The sequence below is a fragment of the Barbus barbus genome (genome assembly GCF_936440315.1).
Source record: "Barbus barbus genome assembly, chromosome: 1".
In the NCBI taxonomy this organism is placed as follows: Eukaryota; Metazoa; Chordata; class Actinopteri; order Cypriniformes; family Cyprinidae; genus Barbus; species Barbus barbus.
The window spans coordinates 35,995,999-36,010,230 of record NC_136729.1 but is presented as its reverse complement, the minus strand read 5'-3'; the positions used below and the strand labels follow the sequence as shown (position 1 = coordinate 36,010,230).

At 41.0% G+C, this 14,232-nt stretch overlaps 1 protein-coding gene across 1 annotated transcript in view; it reads left to right on the top strand.

Moving 5' to 3' along the window:
- LOC306871044 (B-cell scaffold protein with ankyrin repeats-like) overlaps positions 1 to 14,232 on the top strand; it is a 170,796-nt gene that overhangs the window by 51,740 nt on the left and 104,824 nt on the right. The gene's annotated exons all lie outside the window — the stretch shown is intronic.

Sequence of the window (14,232 nt, the reverse complement as noted above, 5' to 3'; positions counted from 1 at the left end):
TTGGTGGACTTAAATCTCCTCCAATTTTCACTAAACATGAAGAATTTGTATACAAAGTCTTAATCCAAAGTAAAAACCCATCACCACAACCAAAAGCTTTTAGTGTTCTGAATAAATACTCATGATCTACACAATCAAATGCCTTCTCTTGATCTAATGAAAGAAGACCTAAATTGATACCATTTAATTTACAATAATCCAGTAAATCTCTCACTAGAGAAATGTTATCATAAATAGTTCTATCCGGAATACAATATGATTGATCCTTATGAATGATATTACCCAAAACACACTTCAGTCTATTGACCAAAACTTTTGCCAGAATTTTATAATCAGTGGTGAGGATGGAAACGGGTCTCCAGTTCTTCATGAGACTTGTGTCTCCTTTTTTGGGAATAAGAACAAGAACTGCCCTCTGACAACTCCTGGGAAGATATTGTTCCTCATAACATTTCTGTACCACCTCATAGAAGTCTTTACCTAGGATTCCCCACATGACTTTATAGAATTCCCCCGGCAGACCATCAATACCTGGTGCATGACCAGGTTTCAACTGTTGTACTGCTTCAGTAAGTTCTTGAAAAGAAAAAACACTGTCCAAGCTTTCTCGCTGTTTTTCATTAAGAGTAGGAAGTTGTTGAAACAAGTCCGATGTACTCTGTGAATCACAGCTTTCAGCTCTAAAGAGTTCTGAATAAAAGTCCACAGCAATTTTCCTCATCTTCTTTGGGTCAGACGTTTTAGACCCATCTGGGAATGTCAGACAATGCATTACACTCTGCTTTTTTGAGACTTTTTCAAGATTAAAAAAATATGTAGTTGGTGTATCCATATCACGTACTGACAAAAAACGTGACCTTATAAGTGCCCCCTTAGCTTGCACTTGTAAAAGAGATGTAAGAGTATTTTTCTCTCACATAAGTTCTCAGTCATTACAGTATCTGGTTGCAGCACCACATTCAAAGTAATCTGTACTATTTCCTTTTCTAATTCGTTGATTTTTCTCTTAATTTGTGTTGTAGAGAAAGAAGAAAACTGTTGACAAAAAATTCTAATTTGTGTTTTTCCCAATTCCCACCACTGAATTAAGTTTTCATATTCACCTTTCTGAGAAACCCAAAAACCCCAAAAACATTTAAATCTCTCAATAAAGTCTTTCTCCTGAAATAAACGTACATTCAATTTCCAGTAAGGACTTTTGCACTGAGTTTGTGACAAAGTAAAATTACAAGAAACAAATTCAAATTCAAATTTTATTTTCACATACATATACATACATAGTACGACATGTAGTGAAATGTATTGTACGACTGTCCAACAAATTGTCCAACAAAATTAAGAAAAACCTCAAGTTTACAAAAAAAATACAAATAGAAAAAGTACAGTAAACATATATACAGAAATAAACTAGCAATAAAATAAAATACAAATAGATATGAGAATAAAAATAGATATGAAGAATAAAATAAAATAAAAATGATGATCTGAAAAACTACATGGTACAATGTTCGCAGCCACAATCCTGTTATTAGTTCTCTTACAAACACAGAATCTATCTAATCTAGCTGCACTTATTCTCCCTTGTGAAATTTTTACCCAAGTATATTTTTTTACTTTTAAATTCCTCTCTCTCCACACATCCAACAAATTGTTTTGAAAGATAACATTTTTTAACAAAGCAGGCGCTTCAAAATCTGGTTCAGTATTATTCCTATCTAATGTAAAATCAACTGTACAATTCCAGTCACCTCCTACTATTAGGAAATCATCAGCATTTACATTTCTCAGATATTCACTCAGTTTTTTAAATAGAATTATTCTATCTGCACTTCTGTTTGGAGCATAAATATTAACAAATATAAAATTGTATTCATCAATTTTTGTTTTTACAACAAGAAGGCAACCTTTTTCTACGCTTGACAATACATCAACATTGAGGTAAGGTGAAAAAAGTATGGCTAGCCCAGCACTTAAATTTGTTCCATGGCTTAAAGAGTAACTGCCCTCCCAACACAATCCCCAATCTGCCTCATTACTCTCATCGCTATGAGTTTCTTGTAAAAAAGTTACATGCGATTCTTTAAGCTTAAGAAACTCAGTTAATAAGCCTTGTTTATCTCTACTCCTCGCTCCATTAACATTTAAGGAACTAACTCTTAAGATTTGCATGTTAAATGAGGGGAAAAAAACAAGAAAGAAAAAAGACAGAGAAGGAAAAAGATAAGAGCAGCACTCATCACCATGTGAACCTATTTATTCTTTCTCTTTCCTTTTAAACATTTACGAACTACTGTAGCCAGTTTCTTCAAACGAAATCTCTTTTGTTTTGATATAACGTCACTACCTACACTCTTCTGTACACTCATAACTGACCTCAAGAATTTGGCAGCATCAGGAAAAAACTTCAGGACATCAACTTTCTGTCCTTTTGTTTGATCCAGAAAATCATTAACTTCTTTCACAGTATACAAATCCTCAGATCATTGACTCAACTCAAACTCAAAAACTTCTGAACAACTGTCACTATCACATCTTGATTCATCTACACACACATCATCATCATCATTCTCAACAAATTGTAAACCACTTCCACAAGCCTTTTCAATTTCCATATCCTTGCCACATATAATACTCTGATCAGCTCCTTCTGAAACACTAAGCACTTTAGGAAAAGAAGAGTCACTCACCTCTAATCTTGACATTGGCTCCTTCTCTAACTCAACCTGTCCCTCTGAAAGCTGTAGTCCTATGTTCTCAAGGGAATGAGTACGTCCACTGTTAGTTGGGCTTTTATCCTGAGTCTCCTCAATTTGTTTTTCATTTTGTACTTTTTGTTTTTTATTTTTCGATTGCGCCGACGTCTCTTTTAAAAGCGTGGGTCTTTTTTCAGTTTTGTCCGTTTTACCGCGATCCGACTGATTTCTCATTTCAATGTTTTCAGTCTCTGCACTTTTCTCCTCATTTTGTTTTCTGCGAGGACAAAACAATTTCTTGTGACCTAAATCCCCACATTCAAAACAACGCATACTTTCCGTTGTTGCGAAAATCATGTAAGAGCTTTCACCGTGTTGTATACGGAAAGACACTTCCAAAAACTTTGTAGGTGCTTGCAAAAACATGAAAACCTTTCTCCGAAAAGACATTACGTGCTTCAGTGCATCGTTCTTACAGCCGAGCGGAACAGCTCTAATTGTACTCGCAAATTTTCCAAAACGACTTAGTTCTTTTATTATCGCTTCGTTTTTTATGAACGGGGGCGCATTCGAGATTATGACACGCGTCGCAGGGGAACGCAGAGGTGTCACCTGCACAAACATGTCCGACATCTCAATTCCACTCTCTACAAGCACATTCACATATTTATCTTCTTCTAAAAACACAACAACGGCCTTGTTCATCCTAGACGCCGAAACAATCTTATCATGGCCAACAATCTTTCCTATAGCCATAAGTACATCCTCCCCGTACAAATTTGATCGGGAAAACATTTGCAACCATTTCCAATGGAGAAAACCGGCGTTCCCTCATTAGAAGGCGAGGCCATGTTTATCGTCCACGAATGGATGCAACCAAAATAAAAAACAAGTTCTTACTTCTTCACAATTAATTTTAAACTACGGTGAGAAAAAGAACCCCATACAGTATGAAAAAAAGAGAAATATTTAAAGATCAATCAAACACCTCACACTCCTCACCACGCCAAACACGCACATGCGCAAAAGAGAGAGAGAGAGAGAGAGGGAGAGAGGGAGGGAGAGAGATGAAAGTTGTGTGTTTGAATTGCGTCTGGGGTAGTGATGGCGCAGTGGATAAGACACATGCCTTTGGTGTGAGAGACCAGGGTTCGAATCCACTGAGACACCAATATGTCCCTGAGCAAGACACTTAACCCCTAGTTGCTCCAGAGGCGTGCGACCTCTGACATATATAGCAATTGTAAGTCGCTTTGGATAACTCAACTAAATGAATAAATGTACATGTAAATGTCTGTCCATCTCATTCAGCAAAAGTGAAGATGTGAGTTTCGTTACTTTAATACATCAATTTAGCCCCTAGTTACTGAGAAATATAATGTAGCGATTCAGTATCGAAGCTACTATATTAATAAAACTTGCGCAACAGGTGTCCATGCTTGTGAATATTTCCGTGTGTGAGCGCGATCTCCGATCTGTGTGTTTATGCAAGAGACGTGTGTGCAGGGGCGTAGCCATCATTTCAAAAGTGGGGGGGACGGAATGTCTAGTGTTATACCTGTTTTTTTGTTGTTGTTTTTTTTTCAGCTAACCCTTGTCTAATTGACAGGTTTTATTTTGAATCATACCTTTTTGCTTAATATGCTTTATGATTATATTATTATATATGATTATAAAATAGAAGGAAAGAAAGATAGAAAAAATAAAAAAAGAAAGAAATACAACAGCTTGTCACTGGGACAGTACCATTAAAAGCACATCTTTGTACCTTATTTACCCCAAAAAGTTTCATAGTTGTACATTACGGTACATATTGGTACTCTATGGTACTAATATGCACCTTTTTGAGTATAAGTTACAAAGATGTCCTTATAAGGGCACTATTGTTTACATATTTCAAATTGCATTTTGTGTGTTGTATGTACAGTACATGGCACACAGTAATGGATACTTGCACATTGACATACTTCTTTATTCTGTTCTGTTCTATTATACATTAGTCTGATTAGTCTATGTTAAAAAGTATAAGACATATCTTATCATAGACAATGCTCTAAATAATCTTTACCTCTGAAGCCTCACTGAAACTTTCTGCCTCATTCACTCTCAACTGTGAATTCACTTCTGCCTCTGTCTATAGCAAATAAAGTAGTGTTTGAAACATGTACATACAGGGAATAGTGACATACAGAAGAAAATAACACATTAAGTACACTGCTGGACAATAACCAATCATTTGTATCCTAAATTATTTTTTAACACTTTAGAATGGGGAACACATATTCACTATTAACTATGACTTTTGCCTCAATAAACTCTTCATTTACTGCTTATTAATAGCTTGTAAGGTAGTCGTTGTAGTTGTTAAGTTTAGGATTATGGGATGCAGAATATGATCATGAAGAATGCAGAATTAATATGTGCTTAAGAACTAATAAACTAATAAACAACCAATATGCAAGCTAATAATTACATACTGTAGTTAAAAATGATAGCTGAGAAGTTGTTCATCATACTAATGTTATTTTTTATATTTCTATATTTGACTAATTATGTGTTTTTTATGATTGGTCCATATATAATCCTACAAACGCTTGTGTATTATAGACGTTATACAATGTAAAAACAGCCAGGTGTTAAAAGCCACTCTTCTCACCTGTCACTGTGTGTCGTCCTGATTCTGCTAACAAACCTAGGATGACTGTTTCTTGTTCATTCTTGACAACACATAAACACGTAAAATTAGTGCAATAATGACAGAGCACCCCTAAATTAAGATCGATCCTGTATCAGATCAGTGCTTGCATACTTGATTGAAATGCATTGTCACAATGCTGCAAACGCTGTAAAATCTCAGTTCAACATTATCTTTATTCTTATTTGAAGGGTTCTGATAACATACATACGTGTTAAAATAAAAGACGTTACAAAAGAGTTACGGAAAAATACACTGAAAATAAATAAGTGCATGTTTGTCCAGGCAGCTTTTTATTTCTCCATATAATGAACATCAAAACTTGCTAATTATTCAACAAGAGCAATAGGCAGAGTCACTCAACACCGTGCAACACTATTCGGATCCCACATGCCAACTTACGCTGCTTGACTTTTTCGTAAAAAAGGAGTGAAGAGTTTCTTGCCGCTTTGAACTCATCTCGACCTCTACCGCGGGTGCGAGCCTGGGCATGGCGTGACGTCACAAACTGAGTGACTGATTGCCATGGAAACGTAAACGTCATGTATAAATTATCTTGTCTCTTTGAATTTTAAATCATTCTGCATTTACAGGTCCTTTTCAAAAAATTAGCATATTGTGATAAAGTTCATTATTTTCTGTAATGTACTGATAAACATTAGACTTTCATATATTTTAGATTCATTACAACACAACTGAAGTAGTTCAAGCCTTTTATTGTTTTAATATTGATGATTTTGGCATGCAGCTCATGAAAACCCAAAATTCCTATCTCAAAAAATTAGCATATCATGAAAAGGTTCTCTAAACGAGCTATTAACCTAATCATCTGAATCAACTAATTAACTCTAAACACCTGCAAAAGATTCCTGAGGCTTTTAAAAACTCCCAGCCTGGTTCATTACTCAAAACCGCAATCATGGGTAAGACTGCCGACCTGACCGCTGTCCAGAAGGCCATCATTGACACCCTCAAGCAAGAGGGTGAGACACAGAAAGAAATTTCTGAACGAATAGGCTGTTCCCAGAGTGCTGTATCAAGGCACCTCAGTGGGAAGTCTGTGGGAAGGAAAAAGTGTGGCAGAAAACGCAGAACAACAAGAAGAGGTGACCGGACCCTGAGGAAGATTGTGGAGAAGGACCGATTCCAGACCTTGGGAGACCTGCGGAAGCAGTGGACTGAGTCTGGAGTAGAAACATCCAGAGCCACTGTGTACAGGCGTGTGCAGGAAATGGGCTACAGGTGCCGCATTCCCCAGGTCAAGCCACTTTTGAACAGAGAAGCAGCACTGGACTGTTGCTCAGTGGTCCAAAGTACTTTTTTCGGATGAAAGCAAATTTTGCATGTCATTCGGAAATCAAGGTGCCAGAGTCTGGAGGAAGACTGGGGAGAGGGAAATGCCAAAATGCCTGAAGTCCAGTGTCAAGTACCCACAGTCAGTGATGGTCTGGGGTGCCATGTCAGCTGCTGGTGTTGGTCCACTGTGTTTTATTAAGGGCAGGGTCAATGCAGCTAGCTATCAGGAGATTTTGGAGCACTTCATGCTTCCATCTGCTGAAAAGCTTTATGGAGATGAAGATTTCATTTTTCAGCACGACCTGGCACCTGCTCACAGTGCCAAAACCACTGGTAAATGGTTTACTGACCATGGTATTACTGTGCTCAATTGGCCTGCCAACTCTCCTGACCTGAACCCCATAGAGAATCTGTGGGATATTGTGAAGAGAAAGTTGAGAGATGCAAGACCCAACACTCTGGATGAGCTTAAGGCCGCTATCGAAGCATCCTGGGCCTCCATAACACCTCAGCAGTGCCACAGGCTGATTGCCTCCATGCCACGCCGCATTGAAGCAGTCATTTCTGCAAAAGGATTCCCAACCAAGTATTGAGTGCATAACTGAACATAATTATTTGAAGGTTGACTTTTTTTGTATTAAAAACACTTTTCTTTTATTGGTCGGATGAAATATGCAAATTTTTTGAGATAGGAATTTTGGGTTTTCATGAGCTGTATGCCAAAATCATCAATATTAAAACAATAAAAGGCTTGAACTACTTCAGTTGTGTTGTAATGAATCTAAAATATATGAAAGTCTAATGTTTATCAGTACATTACAGAAAATAATGAACTTTATCACAATATGCTAATTTTTTTAAAAGGACCTGTATATATATTGCTCCATTAAAACCTCAACATGTCGAGAACACAACTGTCCAATTAAAAAGTGTGGGGGACGATGCACGTCCCCTGCGTCCCCCGTGTAATCTACGCCCCTGCTTTCATGTATTTGTTTGATGCATAATAAGGTCCTTCACCTTATTTGTTTCAGAGTAGCAACAGTTTATCTTTCCAGATAACATAGTTCTGGCATAGCCTCACCCAAAGTTATCACGTGAATTTTATGCATTTTATGCACTTTATTCCTTTTTTTCATTCACGGTATTCATTTAGTAGTTGTGATTACTCTTGTCTAACTTTTGTTAATAAAATGTATTTATTAAACTTGTCTTCCTTGTGTTGATGATACAGAAAGAGGTTCTACAAGTTAGATATTACACTAATCTTTCTTATGTGATGTATACATAACCGCACCTTTAGTGACACGAGATCCAAAAATCATAACATCATCAATGACGTGAATACCCATCACTAAACTCCGCCCTAGGTTGGTGAAATTAATGAAGCAATCTATTTGTTGGTTGGCTATAGCCGGTGTGTGTTGCAGCTCTGCACTGCTCTGAGTCGGGGTGAGTGGAGCCCTATTGATTGAGGAGGAATGAGTTATTTCTGTGAGGATGCATGCATTTTTTTTATTGAATTGCACGCACAAACATAAATGTTGTGAATGCTTGAACATGGCATGACATTCTGCGGTGCTTGGGAGCTGGATCACGCTCCTCCCTCTCCACAACACCCTAAGAAAGATGGCTTGGAGGCTGATTTCAGGCCGGCGTCACAGTGAGGGCTGCCTCTGCTGCCTATGGTGCCTTTTTTCCTGGAACTGGGCACACTTTCCTCCTCACGTCTGGTTCTCTCTGAGGGTGCACGGTGACTGCAGCAGGCCTTTCCTCGCTCCTCTGGGGTGGGCGGCTTGCTGAAGGCAATCTAGATTGGGACAGTAGCTGGAATGAGCACCTCGGCATGACGTGACTCATGTTTGATTTATTGGAGATCAGATGGAGATCATGCATCGGTACTACTACTACTACTACTACTATTTCTGCAGTTCCCGGATATGCATTGCTGAATTTTAACCAATAAATTTGTGGAAGCGATTTTGAAAAAGTGAAATAATATATATATATATTTTTTAACAGATTAAATATTTCGGAAGTGAACTGAAAGACCTGAAACTACAAGGCATTACAACGCAAGCACTGTTAATGAAATGCATTTTTTTTCACTAAAAAGTGAAATTCAACATTCTTTTTTATTTCAAAGATATTTGCCTTATTTTTTTTTCTTCCATACATGTCAGGAGAGTAGTTGGCAATTTCACTTTGTAAAGAAACACTACACTACACTATGATAATGGTATCTTTTTAAAAATAAATTTTCAATGTTTGCATTTTCAGGCCCTGAAATCTGATTTGAGTGTGCAGACTGAGATGCAACTGTAAAAAACAACAACAACGATTTCATGTTTTTTGTTTGTTTGTTTTTTTGCTGTCCAGGCTTTCAAAACACCATCTGGATAATATTTATCCAGTATTTATCCCTCGGTTTCTGTTGATCATTATCTGTTCTTGTCATTTTGTGTTGGTTTGCGGTATATGCTGTGTTTTCCTGTTCCTCCTACATGGTTTGTTTTGATTTATTGTAAATAAAGGTGTATACTGCAAAAAGATCCTGCTCCCACTCTCCTTACTGCAACCAATTGTGACAGAAGGATGGACTTAACGTACATGGATTTAACAGCAGTTCAGAAGCTACTAAATAGCGGAGCAAAGAGTAAACTGACGATGTGCCATCAGACAAGAGAGAGCAGTGGCCTGTAGCACAAAAGGAGATGAACAAACTCTGAGTTTCAGGGTAGGTTTAGAGTTGACAAAACCAGATAAAGCCGAACTTTAGATCAGGTTCACCGGGCTCACAAAGCTCGATATAAATATCCTCTGTCAACTCAGAGTTTGAACCAGAGTTTATGCTTTTAGTAAAGTATATGCTTTTTGTTAGGGATTAGCACTAAACATGTGTTGATTGTATGTTTCTTTATATGCAGAGGGTTCTTGTATGAGAGAGGAAACAGCACAGACATAAACAGGACCTAGTCCTAGACAAAAGGGATTAATGGACTTCATTCAACCCATCTACTCATCTTATTCTATGGTCAACAAATGGATGAATTGTTTGTTGATTCAGATTCCGCATTGCTTCGCTTAAGAACTGCTGGTCTCATTTTCCACTCTAAAGACTGATCTCACTATGACAAATCTATGCTACTTATGGTTATATCTATGAACTGATGGACTTGCTAGACTTAACTGATGATTCCTCAACTCTGGAAGACTTTATGTGAATTGAAATTGCGATACTCTCAGACCCTTGGTGCATACAGTTAACATTAAACACGTTCAAATACAAATAATACAGTTTAAACATATGTGCATACAACTATACAGCTATACAAATGAGGACATTGTAGAAAAATAAAAAAGAGAGATAAAGTGGCATAAGGCACATGGCAGAATAGATAGAGTGCAAACCAGTTAAATAAAACAAAACTGTGCAGATGTATGTGTAGTGCAAGAAGAGCTTGTCAGTAGGGAGAACAGTCCTTCTATCAGACTATCCCAAGAGGTAGTTTGCAGTCAATGCTGGATGAGGTAGTGATCAGTCCAATGCTGCACAAGTGACAGGTGCTGGTCACAGTTTTTTTTTTAAGTTGGTGAGGGGGGCAGGCCCTGGAGTGTGGGGAGCTGGGGGGGGGATCTCATAGTGTCAGAGTTCAGTGTTGCATGGGGTAAAAGAGGGGAGGGGGGGCAAGGACGGGAGGGAGTTCAGCTTCCTGACAGCCTGATGTATGAAGCTGTCCTTCAGTCTGCTGGTCCTCGCCTGGAGACTCCGCAGTCTCCTCCCTGATGGCAGCAGACTGAAGAAGCTGTGTGTTGGGTGGGTGGGATCACCTGCAATGCGGAGGGCTTTGCGGGTGAGACGGGTGCTGTAAATGTCCTGGAGGGAGGGGAGAGAGACACCAACGATCTTCTCAGCTGCTCTCACTATGCGCTGAAGTGACTTGCAGCAGGATGTGTTGCAAGCGCCATACCACACAGTGATGCAGCTGGTTAGGATGCTCTCGATGGTGCCTCTGTAGAAGGTGCACATGATGGGGGCCGGGGCTCTGGCTCTTCTCAGTTTGCGGAGGAAGTAGAGACGCTGCTGTGCTTTCTTGGCCAGTGCTTCAGTGTTTTTAGTCCAGGAGAGGTCCTCTGTGATGTGCACACCCAGGAACTTGGTGCTGCTCACTCTCTCCACAGTCGCACCGTTGATGGTCAGAGGGGCATGCTGAGTGTGTACTCTCCTGAAGTCAACAACAATCTCCTTCGTCTTCTCCACATTCAGAGAGAGATTGTTGCCACTGCACCACCCGGCCAGGCGGCTCACCTCGCTCCTGTAGTTTGTCTCATCTCTGTTGCTAATGAGACCTACCACAGTTGTGTCATCCACAAACTTAATGAACAGGTTGGAGTTGTGTGACGGTGTGCAGTCGTGGGTCAGCAGAGTGAAGAGGAGGGGACTCAGCACACATCCTTGGGGGGCCCCAGTGTTCAGTGTGATGGTGCTGGATGTGTTACTGCCAACCCGTACTGCTTTGAGGTCTCCCAGTCAGGAAGTCCAACAGCCAGTTGCACAGAGAGGTGTTGAGACCCAGCTGGACCAGTTTGTGAGTGAGCTGTTGAGGGATGATTGTGTTGAATGCTGAACTGAAGTCTATGAACAGCATCTTGACATATGAGTGTTTTTTGTCCAGATGTATGAGGGCTGGGTGGAGGGCAGTGACGATGGCATCATTGGTCGAGCGGTTGGACCTATATGCAAACTGGAAGGGGTCCAGGGAGGGGGGGAGGAAAGACTTGATGTGGTGCATGACTAGCCGTTCGAAGCACTTCATGAGAATAGGAGTGAGTGCTATTGGACGGTAATCATTGAAACAGGATGGAGATGACTTCTTTGGGACTGGAATGATGGTGGTAGCTTTGAAGCATGTGGGGACAATGGCCTGATTTAGCGAGATGTTGAAGATGTCTGTGAAGACATCAGTGAGTTCCACTGCACAGTCTCTCAGTACACGCCCAGGAATGTTGTCAGGACCCGGAGCTTTGCGTGCATTGATCCTGCTGAGGGATCTCCTCACACTGTCCGGGGACAGCGTCATCACCTGGTCGCCGGGAGGAGGTGGAGTCTTCTGTGCAGTGGTGCTGTTTTGTGCCTCAAAGTGAGCAAAGAAGGCATTCAGCTCGTTCAGCAGGTGGATGGTGCTGTCACAGGTCTGTGGTGGGGGCTTGTAGTCCGTGATGGTCTGTATCCCCTACCACAGGCTCCGAGTGTCTCTGCTGTCGCTGAAATGATGGGCTATCCTCCTGGAGTACTGTCTCATGGCCTCTCTGATGCCGCGGGATAGGTTGGTCCTAGCTGTCTTCAGGCCCTCCTCATCTCCAGCTCTAAAGGCAGCGTTCCGAGCCTTCAGAAGTCTGTAGACCTCCCCTGTCATCCACGGCTTCTGGTTGGCCCTGACAATGATGGACTTTGTGACCGTTACATCATCAATGCACTTGGTGATGTAGGCAGTGACAGTCTCTGAGTACTCTTGGAGGTCTGTAGTGTTGTTGTGTGTTGCAGCCTGTTTAAACATATTCCAGTCAGTGGTGTCAAAACAGTCTTGAAGTGCCTCTGACGACCCTTCCATACTTGAATCTGTTTGTGTATTGGTTTGATGACTTTAACGAGCGGTCTGTATGCAGGCATTAGCATGACAGTGATGTGGTCTGAGGCTCCGAGGTGGGGGAGGGGGAGGGCCTTGTAGGCTCCTCTCTGGGTGGTGTAAACAGAGTCCAAAGTATTTTTTCCCCTTGTTGGAAAGTCTATGTATTGATGTATTTTTGGAACACACTCTTTAAGTCTGCGTGGTTGAAATCCCCAGCCAAGATGAGAAAAGCATCTGGATAGGCTGTCTGCTGCTCACTGGTGTGCTGGTACAGATCATTTAGTGCCTCACTCCTGTTGTTGTTGTTGGAGCTGGGAGGGATGTATACAGCAACGAGATAGATAGAAGGGTAGATAGAACGGCCGGCACTTAATAATCATAAACTCCACCAATGGTGAGCAGTGTTTGCAGACCACACCAGCGTCGTGGCACCATGCATCATTGATGTAAACACAAAGCCCGCCGCCGCAGATCTTACCTCCCTCGACGAGAGCTCTGTCAGCTCGATAGCATGTTAGCTGGTCGAGCTGTATGGCGCTGTCCGGTATGCTGTTGTTAAGCCATGTTTCCGTAAACACAAAAACACAACAGTCTCTTACAGTCCTCTGAGTAGAGCGAAGTAGTCGGATGTAGTCCAGCATCAACATCAGACTTGTTGATGTGAATGTGTGATTCACAGCATGCATTTAATACACATGGCTCACTGAGATTACTTAGTCTCTATGGTCCCTCAATCTTTATGTGGCATCAAAAAGTTAGGTGTTACAACGGAACATGGAGAGTGTCAGCAAAGCGTCAGCTGGATTCATTTCTCGCGAGAGTTCAGAATTCACTTTTCTGCTCAAAATTGAGATGTCGTTAATAAAAATGAATTTAAATGCATTTACAAGGCAGGAATAAACACTTCTGCTGCAGCAAAAAAATCTTGAGGAGGCAGCAGAAAGAAAATATATATGACTATGCAAAAGAATAAGCTGAATTTAATAATTTATATACTTTCACAAAGAGCTCAAAAGAAAATACATAACGTTTAGTCATTTTAAAAGTAAAGTAAAGTAAAGTCGTGACGTATTGTCAAGTATGGTGACCCATACTCGAAATTGGTGCTCTGCCTTTAACCCATCCAAGTGCACACACACAGCAGTGAGTAGTGAACAAATCCACACACACACACACACACACACACACACCGTGAACACACACCCGGAGCAGTGGGCAGCCATGCTGCGGCGCCCGGGGAGCAGTTGGGGGTTCGGTGCCTTGCTCAAGGGCACCTCAGTCGTGGTATTGAGGGTGGAGAGAGCGCTGGACATTCACTCCCCCCACCTACAATCCCTGCCGGCCGGGGACTCGAACCTGCAACCTTTCGATTACGAGTCCAATTCTCTAACCATTAGGCCACGACTTCCCCAATTGGGAGGTCACTGTATTGCCTCAGTTCAAGCGGCACATGTGAAACAATCGTCTTTTCAATGTTTACTTAAAGCCAAATAAACATGAATGAACATACACACCATTTTTTTAAGTCTAAGTCCACCAAAGGTAATCTACTCTCCTGTCTGATTTGTTTGTCAGATAAGATGGAGGATTCAGTATTATGATTGGTCAGAGAGCCTGTCAATCAAGCTCTTTGCGAAGGGTCAATTATGTTCTCTGGCTGAGTTGTTCAGATTTTGTTGTGGAGAAGATAAAAGAAAAACACGCCAGAGACCATCTAGCCACTTCCCGTGTGCAACTGTCTTCTTCAGCTTCCCAAGCCCCAGCGCCACCTTAGTCCATGGATCCCCTGGCTCCATCTCAGCTCACCGTCCCTATAGATTCACCCCGTCCCTCCCTCCTTCCGGCTTTGCGTGGTTCTCCAGCCGCCCTGACTCTGCCTTGGTTGCACTTTCTCCCGGCTCTACCCTGCTCATCCCCA